Raw genomic sequence first — 13,063 nt, 5'->3', positions numbered from 1 at the left:
TGACTACTGACGTCATGCTGACGTCATGCTGGCGCAATAATTATAATTTCTGGATTTAATTTAAATCAGGAAATTCCAGAATATTATTTAAACTTCAAAAATTCGTAACTTTTATTCTGTAACTCCAAATTGGACAAATTATATATGAAAAATGATCAGAAAAATCCAATCTATCCATCTGTACTGTTTTCATGCATGATCAAACAAGTTAAATTGATGTTTCAAGCAGAACAAGGAAAAGCACTTTAAGAGGCCATGTTTGAGTTTGAAATTTGAATCTATGATTCAAATTTGTTCAAACCCTTCTGGTTTTAGTTGCATTAGCCCAACACACTCATATTGCTATGTTTCATGCATGCATCATATTGTTGCACATTGTTTGGTGATGGTTGTGTATCTGTGTCCTTTGCGACAGGTTCTGCCTCCGAGGAGTACCGTGATTACCCTAACGAAGAACCGTATCAGTGCATCGAACCATCAGGCAAGCAACCAACCATTTGATCATATCGATACAATCCCATGTTCTCGCTCCTGCTCTCTTTTACTGCATTAAGACAACGTGATTCAAACTGCTGTGTGCTACGGTAGTTGAACCCATTTCCTCTGCATGACCTGTCATTGCCACAGTAACTAGATGAAACCCACTAGCATGTGTAGGAGTTGATTGAGCCCTATGTATGTGTTGTTCCTACCTTGCTATGCCTGCTATGCTTAGAGTCGTGTCAGGTCTGGTTCATCTGGGTGATGGGCTAGAGTGAAATGATTATGTCGGTAATGAGAGTGGTGTGGTGAACACGATTTGGTAAAGGTATCGATGAGAGGCCATGTAGGAGTACATGGTGGGTTGTTTCATTGAAGCCAACCTTAAGCACTGAGATCTGTATGTGTGATTTAAGAATCAGCTACTACCATGCATTGGGCCCGAAACCAATGGACCCTCTCGGCTTCTTATTCACCCTAGTTCTCCGTCCAGGAGTTGCAAGTAGTTTCTGGTGTTTGTAGCCTACTGGAGGCCGTGGACAGCGCTGACCATAGGAGTGGGCTGTGATGCGGTAGGTACGTGGCACGGTGTACCGAATACCCATTAGGTAACTCGGGAACCATGTTCACATCGTTCGGGGCCGTATGGGAAACCTCGACCGGACTCCCTGCGGATGGAACCTGGATAGGCGATAAACCTGGACTGGAGGCTTAGGTGATTAGGTAGGTCGTGGCCGACACCCACGTTGGGCTTCCGCTTGAAGGTTGCCGAGTACATGTCGTGTAAACGACGGTAAGTGGTGAGAGCGTGTATGAAGGAGTACACCCCTGCAGGGTTAACATGATCTATTCGAATAGCCGCGTCCGCGGTAAAGGACTACTTGGTTGCCTATACAGTTCATAGACAAGTAAATGGAAACTACTAAAAGCCTCAAGATAAGTGTGAGTGCCGAGGATGGCTCTTCCGTAGGAAGACGGAGGTGGATCCTCGGTAGTGTATTGAAGTGGTGAGTAGTGGACTCGTGTGCGCAAAACCATTTCAAGTTGGAGTATCGTAGGATAGCCTAGCCAAGAGTCAAAGCTGGCTTGCTGCAATAACTCCACCAACCCTTCTTGATACTAAGCATGTATGTAGGATCTGATGTAAGTCTTGCTGAGTACCTTTGTACTCATGTTGCTATAATCTACATTTTTACAGAAGACGCTGCAACCCCTTCTGATGGGTTCTATGTAGACGTTGACATCAACGAATAGGCTAAAGACCCAGGTGGTGACCCTGAGCTTGTGAAGGACCTTGTAGTATAGCTAGGCTTCCCAAGCCTCTTTTATTTTACTAGTTGTCTGTACTCAGACAAGTTACTTCCGCTGCTGGTTTGTATGACTGTATGACTTGTATGTTGGGTCGTGAGACCCGTACCTTCGTGTATGTTATGTATGGCTTCCTGAGCCTTAAATAAAGTACTTGTGTCGTAGAGTCATGTTGTGATGCTTCGTTGTATTTGCACATATCGAGCATATTGTGTGTATGATTGAAATGCTTGGTATGTGTGGGATCTGACTATCTAGTTGTTTATCTTTAGTAGCCTCTCTTACCGGGAAATGTCTCCTAGTGTTACCGCTGAGCCATGGTAGCTTGCTACTGCTCTGGAACACTTAGGCTGGCCGGCATGTGTCCTTCTTCGTTCCTGTGTCTGTCCCTTCGGGGAAATGTCACGCTTTGAGTACCGGAGTCCTGTTAGCCCGCTACAGCCCGGTTTACCGGAGTCCTGCTAGCCCAGTGCTACAGCCCGGACCCACCTGCTGATGACCGACACGTTCGAAGCTGGGTCATGGATGCCTGTCCCTGTAAGTCTGTGCCACTTTGGGTTTACGACTAGTCATGTCAGCCCGGGCTCTTTATCATATGGATGCTAGCGACACTTTCATATACGCGAGCCAAAAGGCGCAAACGGTCCCGGGAAAAGGTAAGACGACACCCGTGGGGATACCGTGCGTGAGGCCGCAAAGTGATATGAGGTGTTACCAGCTAGATCGATGTGACATCGAGTCGGGGTCCTGACAGCGTTGGTAGCTTTAGTTGCATTAGCCCAACACACTCATATTGCCATGTTTCATGCATGCATCATATTGTTGCACATTGTTTGGTGATGCCTGTGTATCGTTATCCTTTACGACAGGATCTGTCCCCGAGGAGTACCGTGACTACCCTAACGAAGAACCGTATCCGTGCATCGAACCATCAGGCAAGCAACCAACCATTTGATCATATCGATACAATCCCATGTTCTCGCTCCTGCTCTCTTTTACTGCATTAAGACAACGCGATTCAAACTGCTGTGTGCTATGGTAGTTGAACCCATTTCCTCTGCATGACCTGTCATTGCCACAGTAACTAGATGAAACCCACTAGCATGTGTAGGAGTTGATTGAGCCATATGTATGTGTTGTTCCTACCTTGCTATGCCTGCTATGCTTAGAGTCGTGTCAGGTCTGGTTCATCTGGGTGATGGGCTAGAGTGAAATGATTATGTCGGTAATGAGAGTGGTGTGGTGAACACGATTTGGTAAAGGTATCGATGAGAGGCCATGTAGGAGTACATGGTGGGTTGTTTCATTGAAGCCGACCTTAAGCACTGAGATCTGTATGCGTGATTTAAGATACAGCTACTACCATGCATTGGGCCCTGAAATATGACCCCGCTCGACTTCTTATTCACCCTAGCTCTCTGTCCAGGAGTTGCAAGTAGTTTCTGGTGTTTGTAGCCTACTGGAGGCCGCGGACAGCGCTGACCGTAGGGGTGGGCTGTGATGCGGTAGGTACGTGGCCGGGTGTACCGAATACCCGTTAGGTATCTCGGGAACCCTGTTCACATCGTTCGGGGCCGTATGGGAAACCTCGGCCGGACTCCCTGCGGATGGAACCTGAATAGGCGATAAACCTGGACTAGAGGCTTAAGTGTTTAGGTAGGTCGTGGTCTACACCCACGTCGGCTTTCGCTTGAAGTCTGCCGAGCACATGTCGTGTGCAGACGCTAAGTGGTGGAAACATGTATGAAGAAGTACACCCCTGCAGGGTTATCATAATCTATTCGAATAGCCGCGTCCGCGGTAAAGGACTACTTGGTTGCCTATACAGTTCATAGACAAGTAAATGGAAACTGCTAAAAGCCTCAAGATAAGTGTGAGTGCCGAGGATGGCTCTTCCGTAGGAAGACGGAGGTGGATCCTCGGTAGTGTATTGAATTGGTGAGTAGTGGACTCGTGTGCGCAAACCATTTCAAGTTGGAGTATCGTAGGATAGCCTAGCCAAGAGTCAAAGCTGGCTTGCTGCAATAACTCCACCAACCCTTCTTGATAATATGCATGTATGTAGGATCTGATGTAAGTCTTGCTGAGTACCTTTGTACTCATGTTGCTATAATCTACATTTTACAGAAGACGCTGCAACCCCTTCTGATGGGTTCTATGTAGACGTTGACATCAACGAGTAGGCTAAAGACCCAGGTGGTGACCCTGAGCTTGTGAAGGACCACGTAGTATAGCTAGGCTTTCCAAGCCTCTTTTATTTTACTAGTTGTCTGTACTCAGACAAGTTACTTCCGCTGCTGGTTTGTATGACTGTATGACTTGTATGTTGGGTCGTGAGACCCGTACCTTGGTGTATGTTATGTATGGCTCCCTGAGCCTTAAATAAAGTACTTGTGTCGTAGAGTCATGTTGTGATGCTTCGTTGTATTTGCACATATCGAGCATATTGTGTGTATGATTGAAATGCTTGGTATGTGTGGGATCTGACTATCTAGTTGTTTATCTTTAGTAGCCTCTCTTACCGGGAAATGTCTCCTAGTGTTACCGCTGAGCCATGGTAGCTTGCTACTGCTCTGGAACACTTAGGCTGGCCGGCATGTGTCCTTCTTCGTTCCTGTGTCTGTCCCTTCGGGGAAATGTCACGCTTTGAGTACCGGAGTCCTGTTAGCCCGCTACAGCCCGGTTTACCGGAGTCCTGTTAGCCCGCTACAGCCCGGTTTACCGGAGTCCTGCTAGCCCAGTGCTACAGCCCGGACCCACTTGCTGATGACCGACACGTTCGAAGCTGGATCATGGATGCCTGTCCCTGTAAGTCTGTGCCACTTTGGGTTTACGACTAGTCATGTCAGCCCGGGCTCTTTATCATATGGATGCTAGCGACACTATCATATACGTGAGCCAAAAGGCGCAAACGGTCCCGGGCAAAGGTAAGGCGACACCCGTGGGAACACCGTGCGTGAGGCCGCAAAGTGATATGAAGTGTTACCGGCTAGATCGATGTGACATCGAGTCGGGGTCCTCACAGGAATCTGGTCACATGCATGGACGAACTGATCTTCCGTGTCTTGCAAGGATCGTCCAGGCACCAACGTAGTACAAGACTTCTCTAGTACTATCGCTCGTCTCCCTCTTCTATTAACTCACCCGACTTGCGGGGCCGGGGAGTGTGCCTATGGTCGGTTCTCAATTGTGGTCCCACATGTGTGTGCAAACGCAATATGATGCGCGTTTCATTCGAAGAGCAGCGTGCCAGACCGACCGACCGTCTGGGGTGCGACGAGAATGCGACGGGCGTGCTGTATACTCCGTACATGTGTACCGCCGTTTTCTAGAGGCTTTGCTCCATGGCGCAATCCATGGATACAAAATTAGTATACTGTACTATTTAAAAGTCGATGGCGGGGCTTTTCCTGCGCGGTAGGCGGGGCAGTTCCGCCTACTCGGTTCGACAGAGACGCGAGAAGACGAGGGAGTAGGCTACTGCAAACGTAGGGCTATTCGATTTGACAGCGTGTTACTGCTGGACAGGTGGGGCTGCGTGATTTGACTTGCCATTATCATTTTAACTGCGGCGCTACGACCGGCGTGAGTCTCCCGATTCCTGACCACCTCCATACAGGTGCCTCTCCCAATGCTCCACCATGTAGTAGAGGCTGGCTCTTGCATGAGAGCCCACTTCTCCACTTTTTCCTTGCCTCTCATTCCTCCACGTATGCAAAAATGCCATGTAAAAAGCGCACTATTGTACTTAGGTTGGTCGCAATGAAGAGTATCATATACTAGTATCATGCATATGATACTTTTGTATGATACTACATCCGTAATGCATAGTATCATGTGTTGGTATCATAGGATAGTTTATTTATTGTCATGCATGACACATAGTAGCACATCATTTAATATGATACTCAACTCTCTCTTTTCTTCATTTAATTCGACGTCACCTCATCAAGATTGCATAGTTGGCATGCATGATACTAGTACCTATGATACTCCCATTACAAGCAGCCTTACTTGCTCCTACAGGTGCTAAGCTTGCCACATAGGCATAAAGTCTGATGTGGCAAGTTAATCAAGAAGAGAGAGACTAGTTTGGTGACCCAAGGAAGAAACGGTACTAAGCGCGTGTACCTAGGTGAAAAGACAATTTTGAGTCTATAGCTAATTAAATGAAGCAAACTTAGCAACAAAAAACTAATAAGCACACCATTTCATTGGAAGAGGTCACTCCTTGGCAAATGCAATAAATACTAGTACTCCCTGTGTCCCATAATATAAGAACGTTTTTGGCACTACACTAGTGTCAAAAACGTTCTTATATTATGGGACGGAGGGAGTACGAAGAAAGAGATAGAGAGAAGTAAAAAAAATACACTTATAGCCAACCTTATAGCTAACCTTGTTGTAGTATGAGTGACTAAGTGATGACTATGTATAACATGCCAACATCAGATAGCCTAACACACCGTGTTAAATCTCCAAGGGTGCGACCGCGCGAGCGACGCGACGGTCGTGGTAGGCGTGACCATGATACGGGCTGCTGGCAGCCCTTGGATCTGAGATCAAACGGTCGCATGCTAAGTTGCTGAAAATTTGTAGAATAACCCTCCAGGATAGGATATTCACCCATAGGTCTAGAATCACGCCATGCAACCGTTCGGTCTCAGATCCATGGGCTCTCGGAAGCCCGTAACATGGGAGAATGGAAAGCCACTACCCTGCCGTTCGCACGCTGGCAGTTCACTCCTACTCGTCCCTGCACGTCCTTTAATACTACGACGGTTCGCTCCTAGTCGTCCCGTCCTTTCACATTACGGCAGTTCCACTAATCCTAACCCTCCTCCCAAATCCATGGCGTCCCAAATCTCCATGATCCATGGTGAGTACAAGGTTAGAACCATCACCGGTGATGAGTTCGACATCATCTACACCCGTTCTTCCGCGACGGTGAAAGGATGCCTTTTTCGCTTCAGACGCATGTTCGAAAACTCAGATGATGAGTGGGTCACTGGGCTAGATGTTGAGTACACCACAGTCCTAGGACGAGAGAAGGATCTAAAGGACGAAGAGAGGAAGAAGCCTGCCGTGATCTAGGTTTGCGTGCATGACTTATGCTTGGTCTACCACATATGCCATGCCGACATTGAATGCCTGGATTTTAAGGACTTCCTCGAGAGCAACCTAGTCAAATTCGTTATTGTAGACTTTAGTAACGACAAAGAAGTCCTGGGTCGGATGGGCCTCGTTGTAGGCAACCCCTTCGACCTCCAGAAGAATCGGCTGGTGTCCTCTCGTCAGCCTTCAATGCTGACCCTGGCAGGAGCCATGGTTCATCCTTCGTACGGTAAACTGGAGAAACCTCCATACAAGTTTCATCGTTATGCATGGCAGCGGAATGTACTAGATATAGACCACATCCACTATGCTGCAATGGATGGCTACCTTTGTTTCAATATCTACAAGGGTTGGTTGAAGAGCAAGAGCCAAGTGTGCGGTTCAAGCAAAGAAGTATCGGCCAAGAGGAAGAGGGACAAGGACGAAGTCGAGGACGTGGACGAGGACCCCGAGTAAGGTGGCAGTGTCGTTTCTCATGGTGGCTCTAATACAGTGTCTACCGAAATAGTTGCAAAGTTTAATTTCGGGTGTGCTTAATTTAATTTGAGGGGTGTGTTGTGCTGAGCCCCCAGCAGAACTATGTTATGTTTCTTCTCGTTACTTTAACTCTTCAGTACGTACATACTAGTATTTCTTACATTTCATCTTTTAGTTGGTATAGTACTACCACTCATTTCTTCACATTATATATGTACAATATATATGGCCAACATCATATAGCCAGTAGTTTAGTTGTCAAAGAATTTAAGGGTGCTTAGTTTTGTCAAAGAATTCCTGGATGCTTAGTTTTATTTGAGGGGTGGGTTGTGCTGGACACCATTATTGTTACTAGCCTTTTTAATAGTACTATATGCATAATTTGGCGACGAGCGCTGTCTATATGTACCACCTTCTTTTTAAATTTCAAGTTTTGCTCCATGGCGCAATCCATCGATACTACTACTGTACGAAAGTATACATTTTTTAAAAGGCTAGAGGCCAGGGCAGTCTAGCTTGGTCTGTTTCACGAGAGGCGAGGGCCTTTGTGATTTGACAGCTCATTACTGCTGGAAGGCGGGGCCTTGTGATTTGACTGCTCGTATAAACGCACTGATGACCTGAGGAGGAGCAAAGAACCGTGCGGTATGCTCAAGTTTTCCACTGGAGTAGTACTACGATGGAGGAGCACGAAACACGGCAGCCCAGTGCCATATGGCGATAAAAATGATCTAATTTGCTAGTCATCTCATTGTTAGCATTGTTCTATTCATTACCTAAAAAAAGCATTGTTCTATTCATGTCTCGTAGAGAACATGACACGTGCGGCGAAACACCCGATGCAAAAGATGAAACACAGGAGCAAAAGAAGAAGGAAGATTATCACCCCAAATGATATAATCCGCCGTGGAGTCGTAACTGCTTCTTCATCGCCTCCATGACCTCTGTCTCCTTGGGCGTCTCCTCCACCATCTTCTTCATTCTGTCCATGACGCGAGATTTCTCGATGCGAGCCTTCATCATCTGTTCCACGGCCACATTATGTACCTTGACAGCAGCCGGGTGCTCGATGCGGAGCTTCGCCAACTCCTCCTTCTGTTCCATGACGAGGGCCTGCAGCATCTTCATCGAGGAACTACTATTCTCATGCAGCTTCTTCCAGCCGGCGTTCTTCTCCTTCAACAGGTCGATCTCGTGGCAGAGCTTCACCTTGTCCTCCTGAAGTCACAGGATTCCGCCGGTGGCCTTCTTCTCCGAGGCAATGCTCTTCTTCAGCAGCATCACCAAGCCGGGAGTCAACTCCCCCTACTTATTAGGCTCAGTGGGCATGTCTTCGAGGCTCTCCTTCAGCAACTCCACCAAGCCTTGGATGAACTGCTTCTGCTTATTGAGGTGCTTATTGAGCTGATCGGGCATGCCGTCGAGGGATAACGACTCCAGTGCCGCCGGCTCAGCATGTTCGCCTCCGCGCCTAGGGCACTCCTGGGAGCCATCGCCTGCCCGTGAGAGATCTTTCGAGGTCTCTGCGTGGCGGCGAGCCCTCTTTTTTTCCGCAGCCTTGGTTGCGGCTCCCTTGTTACGAGTAGTTCTCGACCTAGAGCTCTGCTCACCGGCCATGGCAAGGACAGACGAAGAAGAAGCACTTATGAGGAGGAAAGGTAGAGTAATTTTAGGTTACGTAGTTCCCCTTTTTATAACCTAAGTACTAGCACTAGTACTAATACCTACATAGTGGGATCATGTTCAGGTTTGGTACATACTTGTAGGTGTGAGCAGGCTTTCGAATGTGATGGGAACAAGGTAAAGATTAATTGATGGTTTTGGTTTCGAGGCCCGAGGCGGCTCCCGATGAGTTTAGAAGAACATAAATTTCAAGTAGACTACACTGCTCAAATGCGTAAATATTATGTTACTGTCAAAAATTGGCACAAAATACGAAGGAGACCACTGGAAGTACTACTAGCAACCCATGATTTAACTACTCGCATGCGCACAGTGGAGTAATAATGTCTTTCTTCCGCCCTCACGTCCACTCAATTTGCATGCGCTGTATTAATTGACCATCAATGAAGTGAACGACTTTACACACGTCAAATTATCACATGGGGTGGATCTTGGTACAAAAGTGCGTCCGCCCGTGTACCCGCGCGTGCATGCGAGGGAATGAGTGCGTGCATGGCGTGCGTGCACATCTTCGCTTCATGCATGTACCGCCAGTATGTCTCAGGGAGGACGAGTACATTCTTATGGAACCAGCAGCACATCACTATGAACAATCCACGCAAGGAGGTCGCGACAACGCCTCCACATGTGCCACGTGGCTTCATGAACTGTAAGAGAGACACTGTGTAGCGTGCCATTGGAATTCTAATTTACGTGTTTTGCACATACTCGAAGTACTAGTAAGGTACACGGGCATTGCACGCATCAGATTTTGCAACCAAATTATGAATAAATACCACACTATAGCATGTAAGCTTTGAGTCATATATGCCTGATGTAGATCTTCGTTTAATTCTTATAGTTCATCTCATTCAAAATCAATTAGTTTTTATAAAAAAGCTAAGAACACGGGAATAGGAAAAACATGGGATTATAGTGGAATGTCGTCTTGAATCCTACAGGATTGTACAAGTGTTTGATTATGCATAGAAAAAACGCAGAATTCTTTCAAAGAGGTTTGAGTGGATGGGATGTTTCCTATGAAATCTAGTGCAAATGAATCATATGGAAAAATTCCTATTCTTTACAATCCTATGAATCAAACAACCAAGATAGGAAAAATTCCTAATGATTAGAATCCTCCAAAATTCCTTTGATAATCCTTCGAATCAAATAAGCCCTTAATCTATTTTATAATTCATGGAATTGTGCGTTGTAAAGCATAAAGTAAAAACAAATAATGGCAACTCAACTAGAAAAAAAGTTTGGGCAGTTATGATACGGAAGATTCTAGAACAAAAGAGAACCACTGTTGTTTTGAGGTTTGTGCATTATGCTTAAGTTCAACCATGGAGTCTGCTAGATTGTACATGTGGCAAAATCCGGTGGGGGCTAGAAGATGGTGCGAGGGGCCGAGTGGAGGGAGACTATGAAGGAATGCACAAGTGCGAGATCGATATTTAGAGAAAGGGGGTGAGAATGTGCTCTGTTGCGCGCAGTGGCGGAGCCATGAAAAATAAATGAGCTAGGGGGCCAAGCATTTCTAATCCTTTATGAGGAGGGTCAATTCATGAACTTAAACCATTTTTAGTACCAATTGTCTAATGATCACATTCATATTAGCCTCGATATATAGTGATGTTAGGGGGGGGCAGGGCCCTTACTGCCCCCTGTCTTCGCCATTGTGCAGGCATCTGAGAGATGAAGCGAAAGGCATGGATGATGAGAGGGGGGCGTTGGATATATAATTAATGTGGGTGTATTAGCTATATATGTTAATCCTATATAGAGAGGTATAGATTGATCGATGTGGACGTGGGAAAGAGGGTGAGACCTCACTTGATATATCGACTGATCGGTTTGTGTGGAAAACTATGAAAGACCTAGCTATATACACACATACATAGAGGAACATTGATCGTTGCGCATGCATGCGTGAGAGATAAAGAATGCCCGATATGATGGAGAGGGGGATGTGTGTGGGTGTGTGCCTTCATGGGAGACCGACCTGAAGAAAAAGATTGCATGTGTGCGATGGATAATGCCGACTGGTAGTGTGTGTGCATGCATGCACGAGAGAAAGTTAGTGGTACAATTATAAAGAGAAGACGACTGTGTGGCTGTAAAAGACTAGGTGAGGTCATAATCAATGTAAAGTTGAATTCAAATATTTGAATAAGAGATCCTGATGTTTGAAACCCATGCATGCATGAATATAACAGAGATCTGCGCGGTGTGGTTTGGAAACGAGCATGTTGTAATGTATACACATTGAACAAGGTCAGACTGATTTGAATTTGAGATACCGATGGCAGACATCATTTGGCCATGTCGCATCCGTGCATGGACACACTGTTCTAATTGGAGATGATGGGTGGCTTTCGCATCACATATCTATATCTATACCCCTATATATATATATATTATATTTTATATATTTTTATATGGGTAACTTTAACTTTGAAAGATGATCGTTGGATGAGTCGAATCCGATGGTCCAAAGATGGCAAATTTGAGCACTACTGGCCGTTGGATATCATCTAGATTCCACCAGATTTCGCCACATGTATAATCTAGAAGACTCCATGGTTGAACTTAAGCATAATGCACAAACATCAAAACACAAGCACTTCTTCTTTGTTCAAGAATCTTCCGTATCAGAATTGCCCAAATGATTTTCTACATGATTTGCCATTATTTGTTTTTACTTTATGTCTTACAACGCACAATTCCATGAATCTTAAAATAGATTAGCTTCCTTATAAAAACTAGATTATTTTGAATGAAATGAACTATAAGAATTAAACGAACATCTACATCATGCATATATGACTCAAAGCTTACATGCTATAATGTGGTATTTATTCATAATTTGCTTGCCAAATCTCATGCGTGCAATGCACGTGTACCTTACTCTAGTCTAAATGGTGTTTGTGTGTGTGTTGTGCGTGTTGAGGTGCAAATTGTCTTTTTTTGGTACACGTTAAGCTTGTTCTTCCAGAATTTCAAGTTGCGCCTTGTTATGCCAAAAATTCAAGCTAGCGTCTCTGTCTAACGTGCTGCGAAACTCCCGCCTCTTCAACCCACGCCTTGTTAGCCCAAAATATTTAAGATATATCTTTGTCTCGTCATGCTCCGACAACTCCCTCCATCTCAACCCGCGCCTTGCTATTCTGAAATTACAACGCGCGCGAAAACTCCCACCTCGTGTGAAATCCCGACACGCAAAATGCCCGTGGTACCCCCGAACCAAAAGAACCGCCTCAAATCGGTGGGGGTACTTTTGTAACTTACCCCACATTTCGGACAAGCGCGTCCCTAAGCCGTGGTTCCCCACTGCCATCCCATCCGCCCACCCATTCGTACACCAAGGCCTCGAAAACCCGCGACGAAACCCCACACCCTGCTCCGTCCGCCACCCAGCCGGAGCCTCTTCCCCGACGACGTCGTCCACAGCAACACCTCGACGTCCCTCGTCCACCGTACCGGATGAGGATCCGTCGTTGATCTCGTCGCCCCGCCCGTTCAGCCACCCCGTCCTCCACCTCCAAGGAGCTACCCCGATGTTCCCCTTGTCTTTCACGCCACCTCCATTCCCACACTGTCATCTTCACCTGCACCTTCGGAAGAGCATCATCGTCACTGTTTCCTCGGATGAAGCAGCGGCCTAATCGGCGCCACCAAAGAGGTTGTACACTAATCACCGCATTTTCTTCTTAATTCGATCTCGCGGTGCTGTGGCACTCGGTCCCGAGCCGACATGGCGCGGCTCCATCCACGGAAGCGTTAACGGCCACTTCCTCCACGGCGTCACTGCCTCGGCGGTGACATCCACATCAGTAGGAGCTGCTGCTGCTTTAGCTCTTGCTCGCGCTGCTGCTCTGCTCTTGCTCTTGGTCCCCTTCCTGGTCTGCTCTTGTTATTGCTCTTGCTCGCGCTGCTGCTCTCGCTCTTGCTCTTGCTTGCGGTGCTGCTCCGATTTAGCTACACTTCAGTCGACTGAATCGACTTTTGGGTCAGT

The sequence above is a fragment of the Triticum dicoccoides genome, chromosome 3B, assembly GCF_002162155.2.
Source record: "Triticum dicoccoides isolate Atlit2015 ecotype Zavitan chromosome 3B, WEW_v2.0, whole genome shotgun sequence".
Lineage (NCBI taxonomy): Eukaryota > Viridiplantae > Streptophyta > Magnoliopsida > Poales > Poaceae > Triticum > Triticum dicoccoides.
The sequence above is the reverse complement of the archived record's forward strand: the minus strand, read 5'-3'. Positions refer to the sequence as shown.